Here is a 20,637-nt window from a genome sequence, read left to right on the forward strand (position 1 = left end):
AAGACAGCCAAAACAAAGGCCCTTTAAAAGATACCCCCAGATCTGTCTATGTGGTCAATCAAAGAGGCTGCCCTTTAACACGTGGCTAACAGACCATAATCAGGTACAGAATACCTACACATGTTCCAAAGTCTTTTCAATGTGTCTCTATTCTGTGTCATCTTGGTCCTCCCACAAACAGGCTCTCTAGGCTCTCCAATGGAGCATCCATCAGAGGCATTGTGCTTATGTGTTGCTCCCTGTAATTTAGGGGTATCTTAGGGCTTAATCGCTTTCCTGAATGTAGGTGCCAAGCTATGGATGTACATTAATTGCACTCATTTGGACGGCATTGCCTCACTGTGGAGGCAATGTAGAGTTTACTTCAGGGAAAGAATTAATGGATTTATTTTGAGCCCAGTAATCTTTTCTGTTATTTCTCACTCCTTATTACAAGTTCTCTTTGATATGAATGGAAGCCCCATGCATAGAGAAAGAGACAACATGGAGGGCTTGAATTTCCATTTTGGTAATTTGCCTTCCTTCTGAATTAAACACAGGGCATTCCCAGGGCATTCATTTCAAAGCAGGATTATCCCACTTTTCAAATTCTCACTCACTGAATGAAATGAGACAACTTCATTAAAAACAATAACAACAACAATGCATGCATGTTATTTTAAAAGTTTTCAGTTTTGTAGCTATAATTAAATCCTGATATACGTCTAGTGGCACAATCATACTTTATGAAGTAGAAAGGAGGAGGTGGAATAAATTAAGTTAAAATAAAATAAATAATGAAACTAAGATTTCTAGAACCTTATCAGCTTTACAAAGCACTTTACGTATGTCATATCATTTGACCCTCATTACAATCTTATGCAGTAGGTGCGAGTGTTAGCCCCATTTACAGATAAAGAAATTGAGGATAAGAGAAGTGTAATGACTTTTTCAGTGTTATACAGCTAGTAAAAACCCTAAGGTTTCTATGTTGTCTATTTTGACAGATCCCAAAGTGATTATTAACAACAATAATAACTAGCATTAACATAGCATCTTTTATGTGCCAGGCTCCCGGAAGGCAGAAACCAACCTTTTTATCATTTTGTCATTTTATTTTTGTGTCTGTAGTGCCTAGCATAATTCCTAGAACACAGCAGGTATTTAATAAATGCTCATAAGGCGGCTAGGTGGTGCAGTGGATAGAGCGCTACCCTGGATTCAGGAGGACCTGAGTTCAAATAGGGCTTCAGGCACTTACTAGCTGGGTGACCCTGGGCAAGTCACTTAACCCTGTTTGCCTCAGTTCCTTCATCTGTCAAATGAGCCAGAGAAAGAACTAGCAAACCACTCCCAGTATCTTTGCCAAGAAGACCCCTAAATGTAGTCAGAGGGACTTGGACATTATTGAAATGACGCCAAAAAAAAAAAACAACAAAAAAAACTTCTTGTCGATTGATTAATTCTCTGCTAAGCACATCCCTAAACAGGCAGCAGGTGTTATATATTGCTTGTATGTTTTTCATTTTACTTTCTGGCTTTGGCCCTATTGAACTCTGTGTGTGTGCACCTTGTATGTATGCCCAACATAGTTGCTCGAGGTCTGGCTAGCCTTGGAGTCAGGAAGACTAAGGCTTAAATATAAATATTACTTATGACACATAATTATATCGAACACTCCTATAGTCTTTTAAGATTTGCAGAACACTTTATAGATATCAATTCATGCCAACCTCACAGAAGCCTTGTGATCTAGGAGTTATTAATATGTTCATTTTTTAATGATGGAAACTAGGGCTCAGAATGGTTAGGAAACCTTCCCAGGGTTACATAGGTAGAAAGGGTTGCAAGCAGGATTTGAACCCACTTCTTCCTGCTTCAATATGCAATTATCTATCTATTAGGCCAGGCTGTCACATTATAGCTTTTTTTGCCCATAGGTTGACCACTTAATCTCTCAGTGTCTCAGGCAATTATCTAAGAGTTCAAGTTTAAGATGACTTGCTAATTGGCAAAAGTGGGAGGAATTTCCATACCAAGGATTCTTTACACTGATCTATGTATCATCTATCTATCTATCTATCTATCTATCTATCTATCTATCTATCTATCTATCTATCTATCTATCTATCTATCTATCTATCTATCTATATCTGTCTGTCCATCCATCCATCCATCTCTCCTACCTATCTTTTAATCTCTCTCTGTCTTCCATCAATTTATCATCTATTTATATTTATCTAACTCACTATCACCTATCAACCTCTCTTTCTCCATACACACATATGTATGTCACATGTATATAAGTATAGATATACACAGCTAGCTTGCCAATATGCAATGTTAAGTAGGTATTAGGGAAAGCAATGGGATTCGCCCAGATAATCTAATCCATTTGAATATTCCCCAGATCATCCTGGTGCTCTTTTAATCCAAGCTTTTTCTTAAATACTGTATTTGCAATTTAAGCACTGCCACATGCTGCCACGGCTGTTACAAAGATACATTAGATTGATAGAATGATGCTGCATTCTTTATGACTGAAGAAAATAATGACTTCCTTTTCTCTCCCTAATCATGTTTTTATGGTTTGTTTTCCAAAATACTGCATACTTGACCTTAAAAGGGGAAAAAGACTGCACATTTCATTTAACTAGCAATAAAAAGTTAGGTTCTCATTTTGCATTTAAACCTATAGGGAATACATTTTACTATAAGTTATTTCCATTATGATCCCCCAGGTCTCGGATCATTCTGGCTGACTCTGGCGGCCCCACGATGGCATGTCTCAATAACTGAAAATAGATGTAGGGTACTTTGGCCTCTCTCTGTATCGTCAAGTTGAAAATCACTTTCCAGCCTTTTCTGAGATTTCAAGAAACAACTATTTCAAATGAAAGGGGGGAGAAAGAAGATCATTCTTCCCTCCTCTCTCCCTGTCCTCTGAAGTTACCTGTTAATGGTTCTTCCATTATAAGCCCTAGAACAATCTGATTTAATGACACTGTCTGCTGCATCTTGCTTAAAAGGTAGGAACCTTCTAATGCACTTCTTATAAAGAGTCATTTAAAGCATAAATTGAAGAAGGTTGGCTTGTTTCCAATGCCCCAATTCTTGACAATGCACAGAAATGGTCCTGACGTATTCATATGAATGGAAAGCAAGGAATTAAGCCCCCACAAAACCAATAATAGAAAGGAAACACTTTTAAAAGCCACAAAAAGATAAAGAATCTTCTCCCTTGAAAATGAAAGTACAAAATGGTTGACCCTTTTCTAACTCCCCAGATGAATTCATTGGGTACTGTGTCGGGTGAGACAACCTGAGCTTTTCAGAATTGGATTGTATAAACGGCCTTCTTTGAGAATCAAGGTCTACTAAGTTGTTTTTCCCCCTAAAATTCATAATGCACTTAGTTACTTGTCACTTCAGCCTAGTGACTTTCTAATGTTGCTAAGTGTTAAACCTCATTTCACTATTATTTCATTAGTACATGTTAACTTGCCCATGATTGTTAAAAGTCATTTTACTGTAATTTCATTAACAAATGTTAGCTCCTCCATCATTGTAAAATTAATATATTTCCTAGGCAGCATTTTCAGATTGATGTATATGCATATCCCTTCCCAAATAGATAGTTACAGATAGGGAGGTTATAGATTTTGTGGTGGGAGGGACCTTAGAGGCTGTCTAATCCAATCTCTTCTTTTTCCAGACAAATAATCTGAGGCCCAGAGATGTGAAGTGATTTGCCCAAGGTCATACTAAGGAGCAGAGTTGAGATAAGGTGCCACGTCCTACGAGTATCTCTTCTACAGTTGAATGAAGCTCATCTATCACCTGCGTTCATGAAAAAAAACATATGCACATATTTAATGTAATTTTGGGGAATTTTCTTGTCTTCTTTAACATGTTAGATGATGTATTTTTTTTTCCATTTTTTTTTTTTGGCGGGGCAATGGGGGTTAAGTGACTTGCCTAGGGTCACACAGCTAGTTAAGTATCAAGTGTCTGAGGCCAGATTTGAACTCAGGTACTCCTGAATCCAGGGCCGGTGCTTTATCCACTGCACCACCTAGCCGCCCCCTAGATGATGAATTTTTGAGTGTCTTCATGATATATTTTTTAGATTCCACTGAACAATAATAAAATGCCATTTTGGAAAAAATGTTTCTTTCCCATTGTAACGAGTGGAATGATGCCACTTGCTGGAGACTTACTGTAGGAAAGCTCCAACATGAGAAGAAGGCCCCTGAGGGCAAGACATGTGGCTTTTATTTTGGTTTTTCTTTGCTTGTGGGAGGAAGAGGGGGGGAGGCTGGCGCTCTTGTTTGTCAGGACACTGGTGGAGAGTGGAGCTAAATATACACTCTCCCTTTGAGAGATAGATGAATCTAGGCCTTTCTCTTCACCAAATTCTTATTCTCCTTAATAAATGCTTAAAAGTCTAAACTATTGCTAAAGCTTATAATTTGTTGGTGACCACTCATTAGATATTTTAGACAGACTAGCTAGAATTTTAGCCCCTTACACCATCCTCATATTGTTGTTAGGAAAATCTCCTATGAATTACTGCTTTCTCTGTGGAGGGTTGTTATTCTTTTTGGTCACTGTTGTTCTCTTCAAAAGAGTAGTTTAATGAAAGAGGTTTTACTTCTAGAGCTTCAGCACTCTTTCAAAATTAATTATTGTTTCTATATATGTATGTGGTAGTCCGAGTCATGCTCAAAACCTTTGATAAGCTTGAAAAAAAATGAGACAGTTTCATTGTTTTGTAAGATAGTATTCAATTAAATTCAACAAATGCTTGTTAAGTATGGACTATGTACCAGCAGGTGCTAGGGACATAAAAATAGAAAACCAAACAATCCCTTCCCTCAGGGAGCTCATATTCTACAGGGAGGATACAATACATGAAGAGGTAGGAGGTAGTGAAAGGATCTATGAATTGATTGGTAGAAGGAACTCCTTCTTCCATGAGGAAACTCTACCCAATGCAAGTCCATGCTTTTTTCTTTTCTTTTCTTTTCTTTTCTTTTCTTTTCTTTTCTTTTCTTTTCTTTTCTTTTCTTTTCTTTTCTTTTCTTTTCTTTTCTTTTCTTTTCTTTTCTTTCCCTTTCCCTTTCCCTTTCCCTTTCCCTTTCCCTTTCCCTTTCCCTTTCCCTTTCCCTTTCCCTTTCCCTTTCCCTTTCCCTTTCCCTTTCCCTTTCCCTTTCCCTTTCCCTTCCCTTCCCTTCCCTTCCCTTCCCTTCCCTTCCCTTCCCTTCTCTTATTTTCTTAAATCCATACTTTCTATGCAACTTGGAGAACTGCCCTGAGGCACTGGAGAAGTTAAGTGACTTGTCTAGGGTCCTAGTTAGTATGTGTCAGAGTGGGCTTTCTAAAGCATGGTACATTTATTAGCTCATTTGATCTCCCTATACCACCTTTCTGACATCACTCTAGTGGGAATATAAGAAAGCAGGAGGTCACTGGCCATTATCCCACAGTATCCTGCCACCTGCCACCTGCCTTCACAGGGATTTCCTGGATATAAGGACTTAGGGACTGATGGTATGAAAGTGAGAAGGACTTTCAGAACGCATCTCATCTTATCCCACACCTTCATTTTACAATGAAAGAACTTAAAAGGGAAGTGACTTGTTCAGGGTCATGCAGCTTGTTTTTTTTTTTTGTTTTGTTTTTGGCAGGGCAGTGAGGGTTAAGTGAGTTGCCCAGGGTCACACAGCTAGTAAGTGTCATGTGTCTGAGGCCAGATTTGAACTCAGGTCCTTCTGAATCCACTGAGCCAACCTAGCTGCCCCATGCAGCTTGTTAAATGTCAGATCACTAACCACATGTCCCAGAAACCATTCTTTGCGACAATAGTTTTCCTTGAATCTAGGGATTTTATTGGAAGACAGATTTTCTTACCTGGGTTTACTGTATTTGAATACAGGTCTACTTATATTTTTGCTTTGAACTTTTGTTTCATCCTCTCCTGTGGTCATCAGGTCTCTCCAGGGGTACTATAGGGTGCCCCATTAGTCTGAGAAAGTGAAAGAAGCAAGAGATTGACTTTGTGTTATAGAAAGGAGAATCAATTAAGGCTTGCTTTATCCTATTCCAGGAAATTCAGCAGCAAAATAATTATATCCACAGGACAAGTCTCAGAACAGATTTCCTAGTGAGTTCTCAAGAATCCTGGTACAAGAAAACAATCTAAAACAACAACAACAAACCCAAAGCCCTCCAAAACAACCCCCCCCCAAAAAAAATAAAACCTAAAACCTTGTGGATCCTGGGTTCAAATCTGATTTCTTATGTGCAAATCTGGACATCACTTTACCTCCCTTGGCCTCAGTTTATTCATCTGTAAAATGATAGCGTTGAACTAGGTGGCCTCCAAGGTGCCTTCCACCTCAAGCATGCACTCAGAGTTCATTTTGGTGTCTACATCATTTGTTAAGTGTTTATAAGCAATTTTTTCATTCAAGGTAGGGCCTGAGAAGGAAAGGCTGGGAAAAGGTAAAAACATTTGTTCTTCAATTTCCTTTGTAGTTGGAATCCCTCAGTGCTGGACAATCCAATTACAGTATATGTTCATCAGTATATATGGTCCAGTAGCTAGACATTAAATTGATAGTGTTCACCACGGGTTGTGTGTGCATCAAAATAATTTTGAACAAGATATTCCTGGCAGTTCATATTTCCATTGGGTGACATGATGTCTGTATAGGATGGTGACTAAGCCACAGTGGATGCTAAGCAGCAGTGATCCTTATATACTACTGCTTAACTATTACTATGAATGATGACATAGGACCATCAAGATCCTGCTTCTAGAGGTGGAAGGGACTTTAAAGGGCATCTAGTTCAACTCTCATTTTACAAAGGAGGAAACTGCGTCCTAAGGAGATTTGCACAGGTGTTAAGCATTTTAAAAAATCAGATTTGAGCCCAGAAGCCACAACCTTCATTTTTAGATTGTTTTCTTTCTTTCTTCCTTCCTTCCTTTCTTTCTTTTTATGAGGCAATTGGGGTTATGTGACTTGCCCAGGGTCACACAGCTAGTAAGTGTTAAGTGTCTGAGGTTGGATTTGAACTCAGGTACTCCTGACTCCAGGGCCAGTGCTTATCCACTGCACCACCTAGCTGCCCCCTAGATTGTTTGCTTTCACCAGTGATTTAATTGATTTAAGGAGGTTTCCAGTGAGGGAACTCCCTCTACCAATGCATATAGGCAATGGTTCTATAGATCATTGCCAAAGCACTGAGAGATCAAGTGGGTAAAAACCCAGTCAGTTGCAAAATATTAGCCCTTACCATTTATGAAGTGGGAAGAAGTCTGCAAAGTGCTTTATATACATTTGCTTATTTTAGACATCATAACCCTGAGGGGCAAACATTTGTTCCATTTTACAGATGTCAAAGTTGAGGATCATAGGCACAAAGTGATTTGCTGGGATCACCAAACCAGTATGTAGCAGAGGTGAGACGTGAACCTAGATCTTTTTGACCTCAACACCAACTCTCTACCCATTATGCTGCACTGCTTTATATCTTATGAGTTCTCTTGAGAGGCACATGCTAGAGTGTGTTGGACTTGGTATCAGCAAGATCTCAAGACCCTAGTAAGTGATTTTGCCCCTTTAAACCTCCTTTTTTCCCCCATCTGTACAATGGGACTAAGAATACCAAAAAGAGTTGTTTGGTAGATCAATTTAGATAATGCACATAAAGCACTTTGCAGACTAATAATCTATAAATGCTATCATTTTTCCCATTTTAAAAATTCTAAATCGAAGAAAAACTAGATAAAACTGACATGTTCATATAAAGAATGGAATAAAAAAAGAGGATTATACACAAGAGACCACAGATTTCTATTATGTACAGCTTGCTTTTCTTTTAAAGTGTGTAACAAGTTCATCTTATAGGTTACTTGCTAATATTGAGGTAACAGTGAAAAGAACATCCATTGGGCTCTAGGAGAACAGAATTTTGTATTGTTGGCAGAGAGAGCTAAGACTTCATTAAAGCATTTGTTAGAGCAAATGAAAATTACCTTCCTGCCTTCTTACTTTTATCTTTTGGGGGCTAGCTTCAGCTAGCATGTCCTCCAGGATGCAGCCTTCCCCCCCCCAATTCCCAGTTTGCCACCTTTGTGTGACATAATAGGAGGGGCAGGGCTCTCGAGGATGTATTGCTACTTTTAAAACAACTGCTTTGGGTTGACAGGAATTAATTAGGATTGTAAATTATTACATAAGTCCTCAATTCTTTAGCAGGCTCTTTAGTTAAAATGCTGACACTGGCTAATTACCAGGCTCTATTCTGCCTTGGCAGTGTGGATAGTCCATAAAGGATTTGATGCTTGCCTTCCTGAAACAAACAAAAACAGCTCTGGAACTGTCAGGGAGTAGCAGCAGCTCTTGAAGGCTAATCATTACCAGCCTTTGTCGGGGCTTGTGTAATTGTTGCATGAATTCTGCCTCAATCAGGGAAAAATATGCTTAAGTGCCAGTAAAAGTTTTTATGTTTCTATGAAATTTTGCGATTTATGGCTTTATCCATCAGCTCGGGTTACTAAGCAACAGGGGATGTGTCGTTAACTCAAATTATTCCTCACTCCCGGGTGCTGCTTGTAGCCTAGTACAAAAAATAAAAAAGTAAAATAAAATCCCTAATCCTACTACATAGGGTTAATTTCTGATGATGACAGTGAAATGGAGGTTGCAAAACTGAGAAAGGCAGCAGCATTATACTGTGAAAGCTGGGGGTTGGGTGGGGAGATAAGGACATTTAAAGCCCAATTTTATTCACCTTAGGAAAAAAAATGCTTGGAAATTGATTTAATGATTGTGTAGTACCCTGATTGGCCATTAAACAGGCCAGGTTTTTGGCACTTAAGCAATCATATTTTGTGATGCTGGTTTTAATTAAGAAGTACACTGCAGGATATTCAATGACCGTATAAGTGCGGTATTGCCGGGTGCTCGCTGTGAGTCCATATGCATTTGAGGGGAGATAAAACCCTGGAACTGATAAAAAAAAACCACTTTCCCACCATCTCTAAAGACCCAACCTTCTTGTGACTGTGCATTGCCGCACAGACTGTCTTCCAGGCTGCACATCGTCAGAATGTTCTCATTTAGCAGGCAAGAAATTACAAGTAGTTCCTTAAAGCAATGCCATTTAAGATGGCAAGAATGAAGGTTGAAGCACTTCAGAGATGCTTGATGACTCAGAACGATATTACAGACACCCTAGAAGCCATGTCGGGGAAGCAGCTGCGGGAGCGGGGCCTCTGGTATTGGACCTGTTTTTCAGGTTTGAAAAGTCTGAATGTTTAGTGGCATAAGAGATAAAATCTCTGGGTTTTGTTTTGTTTTGTTTTATTTTTTTAGGGAACTTATTTGACAGGTTATAGACAACTGAGCACGTCCAAGGTGGGGGAGTGGGTTCTATGTAATCCTATTCAAAAGAGTTTTTATTTTTAGTGGTAAAGTTTGGACAAGTCTTAAGAGCTGTGTAAGTTACATGAGTGTCATTTTAAATGGTCACTGATGGAATTATTCAATTAAATTCAACAAACATTTCTTAAGCCCCTACAATGTGTGAGGTATTTAGTTAGGTATTGGACACATAGAAACAAAAACAAAAGAATCTGCCCTCTGGGAAACTGGATTTGAAAATGACCCCATGTAAAGTCACTTGGGTGTCATTTCAAAATGTTCATTGCTGGATATTGAACATTTATAAAACCCCTACCATGTAGCAAACACTGGAACTAGTTACTGTGGATTCAAGGAGGGATGATTCCCTTTAGGAGTTTACATTTGACAAAAATGTAAGATGAGAACAGGAGAGGACCTTAGGGAGCTTATATCTGACAATGACAAACGAGGGGAAGACATAATAGTGTAAATACTTGGAATACAAGAAATCTCTATGACCGCTCCATCTGCTTTTTTAGGTACCAGCTTTTTCCTCTGCCTTGAGACAGTGCCTGAAATTGGTTCTCAATCTTTTGACCAAAAGGATCCCTTTTTAAATGAGAAAAAAATCCACAGACCTCCACAGGATGGTAGTTGTATTGTTGGGATTCATTATTTAAGAAAATACACGAGGACAGAAATTTGTAATGCTCAAAAGAGAATTTGCATTTTCTTGGTCACAAAATCATCTATATCCATTTGAAACATAGGAGTGTTCTGATTGTTTGGTTTATAGAAGGTGTGTTTACACATTCGTTATGCTGAAGCACATTGCAGGTTTTTCTGGAACTAAATAAAGATAAAAAGGATAGTGATTGGGGAGTTACCTGAATTTATGAAGCCATTTCATGTAATCAATCCTAGGTTTTTGCAGGGGTCCATTATCCTTAAGTTGGCAAACCTAGTTTTGAAGAACTTGGGGATTCCTCCCTGCCTCTGCCTCTTCCTCTCCAGGGATGGTGTTTCTCTGGCTGGAAGTCACAACCATTCAGTTCACATATCCAGATCAGCTGCCAAATCTTGCCATTTCTACCTCCAGAAGTACTTTTGTATCTCTTTGCTTCTCTTCACCCTCACAGCCACCAACTTACTTCAGCCGCTCATCACCTCTTACTTAGACTATTGCAATGGCTCTCTAATTGGTCTTCCTGCCTCAGGTCTCTTTCCTTTCCATACTGATCTTCACTCAGCTGTGAGGTGACTTTCCTTCTGACCCTTACTTAATAAAACCTAGTAGTTCCCTATTGATTCTAGGCTCAAGTAGAAACTCTTTTATTTGGCTTTTAAAGAACTTTATTACCAGCCCCCTTCCTTTCTAGCCTTATTATACATTAGTTCACTTCTTGCATTCTGTGGTCTAGCCAAACTGGCCTCCTTGCTGTTCATTGTACATGGCACCCCATTTTCTGTTTTTGTGCAAGGCATGCCATCCATGCCTGGGATGCTCTCCCTCTTCACCTCCACCTGAAAGAGTCACCTATTTCTTTTAAGACTCAGCTCAAGCATCACTATCTTCTATAGGAAGCTTCACCACACTCCTCCTAACTGTTAGGGCCCTCCCTTCCTAAACTATTGTATTTGTCTTGAATTGGTCCTGTAAACACTTACACACATGCATGTGGTCTCTCCCATAGAATGTGGAGCCAAGAAAGGTTTTTGCTTTTGGTTTTGAGTCCCTGAACCAAGGAGAGTACATGATACATAGCAACCTTTTAATAAATTCTGTTTGATGCATTGATTGGTGTTATTGTAGAATATTACAGCTACTCTTGAGGTGAGCTGAATGATTAGCGATTGGGTAGCTCCTAGTGTTGATCTCATTCACAGGTAAATATTTTTAAAAAGACAGAAACTATTTAGCAAAACCTTCAGCCTAGGCCCATGTTCAAGGTTCTCCTATTCTCTTTTGTTGTTGTTGGTCCTTTGTTCTCAAAGAGGACCATGACATCAGGATGATGTCATAACTTGCACCGAATTAGATTTAAGTGAGGGAGGGCTGTGAAAGGTCATCAACCTTATTTTCTCCTCCAGAGCTATCTGGGTCCAGTGGCAAGATATAGATCAGGATGACTGGAGATGGCCCTGGAAGTTTAAGGCAATCGTCGTTAAATAACTTGCCCAGGGTCACACAGAAGTGTCTGAGGTGAGATTTGAACTCAGGTCCTCCTAACTTCAGGGTCAGTGCTCTATCCACTGTGCTACCTAGTTGCCCCTAGGGTCATTATGATAAAGCTCAATATTCCTTGCACAGAACACAGACAGAAAGATGGAGGAATGAATAAAAAAGCATGTATTAAATGCTTACTATATGTTAAGCTATGCTAGGTATTATAGTTACAAATAGAAAAAAATGTATCAGTTCCTGTTCTCACAGATTTCATACTCTAATTGTAGAAGACAACACATATAGAAGTGTTCAGTTATAGGACAGATGGAAAAAACCCAATGCCCCAACTTGTTAATAGAACTGCAGAAAGCAACACTCAGGGATGACCCCAGGACATCCTCTGGAGTTGGGCTTTTAAACAAATCTTCATTATGAAGGGAGTTCCTGTGATTTCTCTCTCTCCCCAAAGTAGCAGGCATTGGATTAGATGGTCTGAGTCCCTTTTAGCTCTAAATCTATGATCCTGTGTTCTGTAAAATGATTAGACTGGACTAAATGGCTTCTGAGTCTCTTGAAAACATCCCTTTCCCCTTCCCCCTTCCCTAACTCTTCTGCAGTCACATAGTCCCTGCAAGTTTTCTCTGTTCTTGGCTAAGCATCTTCAATTCTAAAGGCCAGATCAAGTTCAGAGAGGCTCATTGCCAGGGTGCCTGGAGGAAGACACATTTTTTTGGCCACAGAAACTCTCAAAGTTCATTCACTATATTATGGAGGGGTTATGATCTGTTTGTGGGGAGGCAGGCCTCCCATGGGTGAAATCACAGATCTGTAAAGTGAAGGATATAGTCAACTTCAATCTTTTAGGACAAATTGGGATCCCAACATTGGGACCTTTTTAAAATGTGGTCAAAGCCTGGCATGCTTTCTTTTCTGGGGTCTGCTTGTAATAGTGTGTCCCTAGTACTTTATGCCAATGGGAAGACAGAGTAGCCTACTGGATAGAGTATTAGACCTGAGCCCAGAAAGACCTGCATTTAAATCCTGCTTCTAAGAGTTGTGAATCCAGACAAGTCATTTAACCTCTATTTCCTATCTATAAAATGGGGATAATAGTTTTGTCTCTGCCACTTACTACCTATGTGCCCTTTATTAATTATATCCCCAGAGCTTAGCACAGTGCCTAACACATAGTAGGTGTTTAATAAATATTTATGGGGCAGCTAGGTGACACAGCGGATAGAGCACTGGCCCTGGAGTCAGGAGGATCTGAGTCCAAATCTGGCCTGAGACACTTAACAATTACTAGCTGTGTGACCCTAGGCAAGTCACTTAACCCCAATTGCCTCACGAGAAAAAAACCAAAAAACAAAAAAACACCCCCCCCAAATAAATATTTATTGGGGTGGGTGGAGCCAAGATGGTGGAGTAAAGGTGGTGACTTGCCTGAGCTCTCCCAAGACCTTTCCAAATGCCTTCAACTAATTCCATAGGACAACTCTGGAGCAGCAGAACCCACAAAAAGACAGGGTGAAATAATTTTCCGGCCAAAGACAACTTAGAAGTTAGGCAGGAAAGGTCTGTTGTACCGGAGTGAGAATGGAGTGCAGCCCAGCACCGGCTGCACCAACACAGACCCAGCTGTAGCACAGCCCCAGCCCCAGCCCCAGCCCCAGCAAACCAGGAGCAGGCCTTGGGAGCCTCTGAATCAGGAGTGGCAGCAACTGCTTCTGGAACTCAGCCCACAGACAGTAAGGGGGTCAAACAATTGACCAGAAGAAGATTACAGGGATCTCTTTGCTAACACTGAGGCAGGACTCTGTTGTTTTCCCCATACTCAGATGCAAGTCACAGTCTTGGGTGGCAGTCCCAGGCAGGGGGGGTGGGGTGGAGCACAACCACACAAGAGCTTGTAGCCACAGTGGAGCTTGATTCTGTTCATAGTTCCAGAGCAGAAAAGCAGGCTTGTGGTTGTTTGCAGACCACAGCACAGGCCAGGAGAGTCATAAAAATACCTCTCCTTAAATCACACCACCTTGGAAGAACTAAAAACTTACAAATTCCTAGAAGTATCTCTGAAAACAGCTGCAAAAAATCCCTGAAGCTTGGAACAGTGCACTCTCCACACTGGAAGCAGTGCCCCACTTTAACAAAGAGTTAAAAGTAAAAAAAAAAAAATAGGCTGGGAAAATGAGCAAACAGAAAAAATGCTGACCCTAGACAGTTTATATAGTGACAAGGAAGATCAAAATATACACTTAGAAGAAGATAACAAAGTCAAAGCTCTTACATCCCAGGTTTCCAAGAAAAATATGAATTGGTATCATGCCATAGAAGGGCTAAAAAGGACTTTGAAAATAAGCTAAGAGAGGTAGAGGAAAAAATAGAAAGAGAAATGAGAGTGATGCAAAAAATCATGAAAAAGTCAACAGCTTGGTTAAGGAGACATAAAAAATATTGAAGAAAATAAAACTTTAAAAACCAGACTGGGCCAAATGTTAAAAGAGGTATAAAAAAGCCAATGAGGAAAAGAATGCCTTGAAAAGCTGAATTGGCCAAGTGGAAAAGCAGGTACAAAAGCTCTCTGAAAAAATAACTCCTTAAAAATTAGGATTGAGCAAATGGAAGCTAATGACTTTATGAGAAATCAAGAAACAGTAAAGCAAAACCAAAAAAATGAAAAAATAGAAGGCAATGTGAAAGATATCATTGGAAAAAACAACTGACTTGGAAAATGGATCCAGGAGAGATAATTTGAAAATTATTGGACCACCTGAAAGCCATGATAAAAAAAGACCCCAGACATCATCTTCCAAGAAATTGTCAGGGAAAATTGTCCTGATATTCTAGAACCAGAAGGTAAAACAGAAATTGAAAGAATACACTGATTACCTCCTGAAAGAGATCCTAAAATGAAAACTCCCAGGAATATTATAGCCAAATTCCAGAGCTCCCAGGTAAAGGAGAAAATACTGCAAGCATCCAGAAAGAAACAATTCAAGTATTGTGGAACTACAGTTAAGATAACACAAGATCTAACAGCTTCTATATAAAGGATAGGAGGGCTTGGAATATGATATTCTGGAGGGCAAAGGAACTGGGATTACAACCAAGAATCACTTAACCAGAAAAACTGTGTATAATCCTTCATAGGAAAAAATGGGAATTCAATGAAAGAGGACTTTCAGGCATTCTTGATGAAAAGACCTGAGCTAAATAGCAAATTTGACTTTCAAATACAAGACTCAAGAGAAGCATAAACAGGTAAACAGGAAAAAGAAATCATAAGGGATATTAAAAGGTTAAACTGTTTACATTCCGACATGGGGAAATGATACTTGTAACTCATAAGAACTTTCTCATTATTAGGGCAGCTGAATGGAGTATATTTAGAAGGAGGGCACAGGTGTGAGTTGAATATGAAGGGATGATATCTTTTAAAAATAAAATTAAGGGGTAAAAAAGGAATGCACTGTGAGGCAGGGAAAGGAAGAGGTGGAATGGGGGTAAAGTATTTCACATAAAAGAAACAATAAAAGCTTATGCAGTGGAGGGGAAGATGGGGAAGGTACTGGGGAGTGAGTGAATCTTACTCTCATCAGAATTGGTCCAAAGAGGGAATAACATACACACTCAAAATGGGTATAGAAATCTATCTTACCCTTTAGGAAAGAAGGAGAGGAAGGGCTTAAGGGAGGTGGGGAGGTGATAGAAATGAGGGCAGATTGGGGGAGGAGGGAGTCAGAAGCAAAACACCTTTGAGGAGGGAAAGGGTGAAAGGAGATAGAGAATAGATTAAGTGTCATGGGGAGGGAGTAGGATGGAGGGAAATTCAGTTAGCAATAGTAACTGTGAAAAGATTTTGAAGCAAGTTTGTCTTATAAAGGCCTTATTACTCAAACACATAGAGAACTGAGTCAAAGTTGTTAAAATGAGAGGCATTCACCAATTCATAAATGATCAAAAGATATGAACAGTTTTCAGATGAAATAATCAAAGCTATAGCCATATGAAAAAAAAATACTCTAACTCACTATTCATTAGAAAGATCAAGTTAAAATAATTCTGGGGTACTACCTTATACCTATTGGACTGGATAGTAGGACAACAGAGGAAAATGACAAATGTTGTAGGGAATGTAGAGCAAATGAGACATTAATGCACTGTTGGTGGAGTTGTAAACTGATTCAAACAATCTATAGAGTAATTTGGAACTATGGCCAAAGACCTATAAAACCATGCATACTCTTTGACCTAGTAATACCACTACTAGGTCAGTATCCAAAAAGAGATAAAAAGTTAGAGAATTATGTACACAAAATATTTATGGCAGCCCTTTTCTGGTGCAAAGAATTCAAAATTGAGGAGATGCCCATCAACTGGAGAATAACTGAACAAATTCTGGTATAAGATTATGATGGAACACTATTGTGCTGTAAGAAATGATGAGCAGAATATTTTCAGAAAAACCTGTAAAGACTTACATGAGCTGAGGCAAAGTGAGATGTACTGTATACAACATAACAGCAATATTGCAAGATGATCATCTGTGAATGGCTTGGCTATTCTTAGCAATGCAATGATCTAAGACAGCTCTGAAAGACTTATGAAAAATGTGATCCATCTCCGGAGAAAAAACTGCTGGTGTCTGAATACAGATTGAAGAAAACTGAATCCTTCACAGACTTGTTGTTGTTGTTTGTCCTTTGTTCTCAAAGAAGACCATGACATCAGAATGATATTATGACTTGCAAGTAAATTGGATTTCAGTGAAGCAGGGCTGTGAAAAGTAATCAGCCTCAGTCTTTCCTCCAGAGCCATCTGGGTCCAGTGGCAAGAGATAGATCAAGATGGCTGGGAATGGCCCTGGATATTTAAGGCAATTGGGGTTGTGACTTGTCCAGGGTCACACAGCTAGTAAGTGTCTGAGGTCAGATTTGAACTCAGGTCTTCCCAACTTCAAGGCAAGTGCTCTATCCACTGCACTACCTAGCTGCTCCATCCTGCACAAACTGGAGAAGTGATGGATTCCATCCTTGATCCTTCAATACACAGTCTAGATATGGTACCATCTGAAGACTAAACAAGAATACCATAGTTTAAAGAAACATCCTAACACCTGAACTTTAGTCAAGCCATTCAAATATAAGTATGTGCCAACACAGCAGACATGGTAAATGAATCAATCAAAAAACATTTATTAAGGACCTAGAAGGTGCCTGGTACTATGCTAAGCTCTGGGGATACAAAAAGAGGCAAAGGACAGTCCCTGCCCTCAAGGTGCTTACCATTACATCTCAATCATGTCCAACACTATGAATAGCAACAATATCGCCAGTGTTTGCTAGCACACATGGTAAGTTCTAAAAAGGAACCACTACTTCTCAGCATGTGCACATCTGGACAGTAGTCTTATATCTATCTCTATCTCTATCTCTGTCTCTATCTCTATCTCTGTGTGTGTATGTGTATGTGTATGTATATATTTTGTGGGACAATGAGGGTTAAGTGACTCGCCCAGGGTCACAGAGCTAGTAAGTGTCAAGTGTCTGAGGCCAGATTTGAACTCAGGTCCTCCTGAATCTGGGGCCGATGCTCTATCCACTGTGCCATCTAGCTGCCCCAGTAGTCATATATTTTTAAGGACTATTATTATATCATGCTATGATGGAAAGCATAGGATTAGGTGTTAGAAATGCTAATATTGGGGGGCAGCTAGGTGGCACAGTGGATAGAGCACTGGCCCTTAGTTTTCAGAAATCATTGCTGAATTCAAGAAAACTGAGGCAATTATTCTTTGAAATGGATTTTGTAGGACAGGGAAATGATGAGAATAGGAAAATGACTTCAATACTGAGCTGAGGGGAAAGCACTGGCAGAGAGGTCACAGAAGAAGACAGCAATGTGATGTAGGGGAGAGTACCCTGGCTCTGAAAACAGAGGACCTGGTTTGAAATCTCAGCTCTGCTCTTTTTGACCTAAGTGAGGCATTTTACCTCTACGGGCTTTGGCTTCTTCATTTGTAAAAATAAGAGGTCAGACTACATGTGCCCTAAGATCCCTTTTCAGTTCTAAATTGATGATCCTAAGAATGTATTGTGTTTTCTGTACTCAGATTAGGTAAAAAGGGAGTGCACCTTTGAATTCCTTATTCTATGGAATAGTTTGCTATAATGTGTGATGCTAGGATTAAGAAGGTCCATAGAAAAGCAGGAATAATTCATGTAAAATGTCTGATATGAGGAATTGGTTAACACTGAGTTGACTAGAAATGATGTGTTAATAGGTGCTCCCTAAAATTTTTCCATGCTTAATCATCATTATTAACAGTTATGAACACCACCTACAAATTGGGTGCCCTACAAAGCATACTCTCATCAGAACAGCAGCTAGGCAGGGGCCTAATTAAGAAGAAAAATAAAAACCTGCCAACCGCTCAAAATACACAGGCAGAAATAGAATGTAGTAACAATGTCACTGCACACCCATGTGTCTGCCTCTTGAAAAGGGACATTAAGTCAAGGACAATGTAAATGATAGCCTATTGACCCCAGCCACCTTTGCTCATTGACTTTTCATTATTTTTAAATGTCCATTAAAGTCCTCTTTTGATGACCTTGAGTTCTAAGACCCTTCTAGTAGCATAGACTTTCTGGTGTGGCCCACCATGGTGGAAATATTTCAGGTACCCTTAATTAATAGACTAGATATTTGTCTTCTGAGAACCTGGTTGAGTTTGGAAGAGGTTAAACACCAAGACAGTTTGTAGGGTGATGGAATTTTTCAGACACATCAGCTCGTTAAGTCTATCTACTAAATCACTGAGGGTTTCTTTCAGAGATTCAGAGCTGGAAGGGATCCCAGAGCTTATATAGTTCAAAAAAATTAAAAGAACATTTAATAAACACCTGTTGTGTGCCAGGAACTGTGCTGAGTGCTAGGGATACAAAAAGAGGTAAAAGATAGCGCCTGCCCTCAAGGAGTTTACAATCTAGTGGCCTACCCCTCTAGGTTTACAGATAAGGAATCACAAGGTCTAGAAGGAAGGAAACAAGTAATCCTTAAGTAACTACTCTGTGTCAGGCATTCTACTGTGCACTTTGCAAATATAACCTCATTTGATCCTTCCAAAAGCTCTGGGAGGTAGGCACTATTATTTTCCCCATTTAACAGTTGCAGAAATTGAGGCAAAAAAAGGTTAAGTGACTTGCCCAAGGTCATATTAGTAGTAAATAACAGAGTTGGAATTCAATATCAAGTCTTCCACCTGCCAATCTAGCCTTTATTATCATGCCATGGCATCATAGTCATTAAATATATGCATGTCACTATTTCTTGCCAACCACTACTATCTAGATGAGAATGTGCATGTGCTAAGGTGTAAGTTTTAAAAACATGTGCATGTGAACTAGCAAGCACCAATGATATTAATGTTTTTATAAGATGCTTACACAAATGAAAGTGATAATTTAGCATGTTTGGTATAGTCATTTGAACTCATATCCTCTGGTTCCACAGCTAGTGGACTTTCTTTGGTAGCAAATTGCTTCCCACACTGTTGTTGGGTGGAGTACTCACACTAATGAAATTACAACTTTCTGAAGTCTCAAAACATTTTCAAATGTTACCTTCCCACCATGACTTTCCCCTGTACCTAACTCTTCTTTCTTTTGGTGGGCAATGCCTTAATGTAGCCACTTAGACCGTTCTCTCTGCTATGATCACCATTTTTTTTCTCTGAGGCTTCTTCTGAGACTTTTGTGTTCATTTATTTTAAATCATTAGTCATTAGTTTTGACAGATTGTTAAGCTAGAAGCATAAATAGGGATCTCACCAAAGATGCATCATTTCCTCTTTGAACTTTTTTTGTCAACAGAACATCATTCCATTTGGCTTCGAGAAGGTAAAAAATCTGACATTAAAAATTCATTTAGGCATTTTTTCCCCCTTTAGCATTTAGCAAGTGCCATCTAAATCCTTGGCCACATGATGGACTAGAGCATTTAACTAATTACTGTAACAGTTGTAGTCTTGTTTATTTGCTAGGCATAATATAAGCTCATCCAAAATCAAATTACAATAAATGTAAATTCAGTGCTATACTGCAAAGGGTCAATTAGGGGTTTCCATTAAGGACCCCAACTTTCAAGGACAGAAACAATTTGAAATTTTTATCGGGAATGCAGCCTGTATGCATTTAGGATAACGCGCAAAAGACTTGTGCTGAGTTTTGAACAAAGGGCCATGGACAACACTTTGTATGTCTTCATAATATGCTGATTTTATTGGGATGTAGTCTTAGCCTCAGTAATTGGGATCTCCTAACCACTGAATATCCCCTATAGCATTCATTTATAATTTATTAAAAAGCAACACACGCAGCAGTTATGTGTAAATGGAGACTCACTTATATAGAAGAAAGAAATAATTTAAGTAGCTGATGCTTTGAAGTTTTGTTGTTGTCTAGCCTCATGTGTCACTGATGCCTGCTAATTTATGTGATAAATGAAAAAATACTACATTTTAGCATGTACACATCTGAAAAATAGTTAGCAATACATATGTCTCTCTCTCTCTCTCTCTCTCTTTATCTATCTATATCTCAGATCCTACAACTCCTAAACCAGCCCTTTCAATTATTCCATGATAATATTCATACATACACATGCACATGCACATACACTTTCAGATGTATATATCTGGAAAATAGTAATAAATAAATTTTTATATATGATAAATAAATATATAATCTACATATTTGTATATGTGAATATTATCAACATAATAGAAGGGTCTGGATTAGTGGTTGAAAGACCTGATACTAAATTCTGGCTCTGCCTCATGTGACCAAAGGCAAATCCCATAATCTCTCTGGGCCTCAGTTTCCTCATGTATAAAAGTGGATTTGAATTGGAGGATTTCTATGTTCCCTTTGAAGCAATTCTCAAGGTATGATCTTGAAAATTATCACAGAATTCAGGAGCACTTTTAAAACAAAGGAAAAGCTTCTTTGAAATGGATTTTGTAGGACAGGCCAATGACTGGAACAGGGGAATAATCTGAATATTGGACTG

This window comes from Dromiciops gliroides, chromosome 3, assembly GCF_019393635.1.
Source record: "Dromiciops gliroides isolate mDroGli1 chromosome 3, mDroGli1.pri, whole genome shotgun sequence".
In the NCBI taxonomy this organism is placed as follows: Eukaryota; Metazoa; Chordata; class Mammalia; order Microbiotheria; family Microbiotheriidae; genus Dromiciops; species Dromiciops gliroides.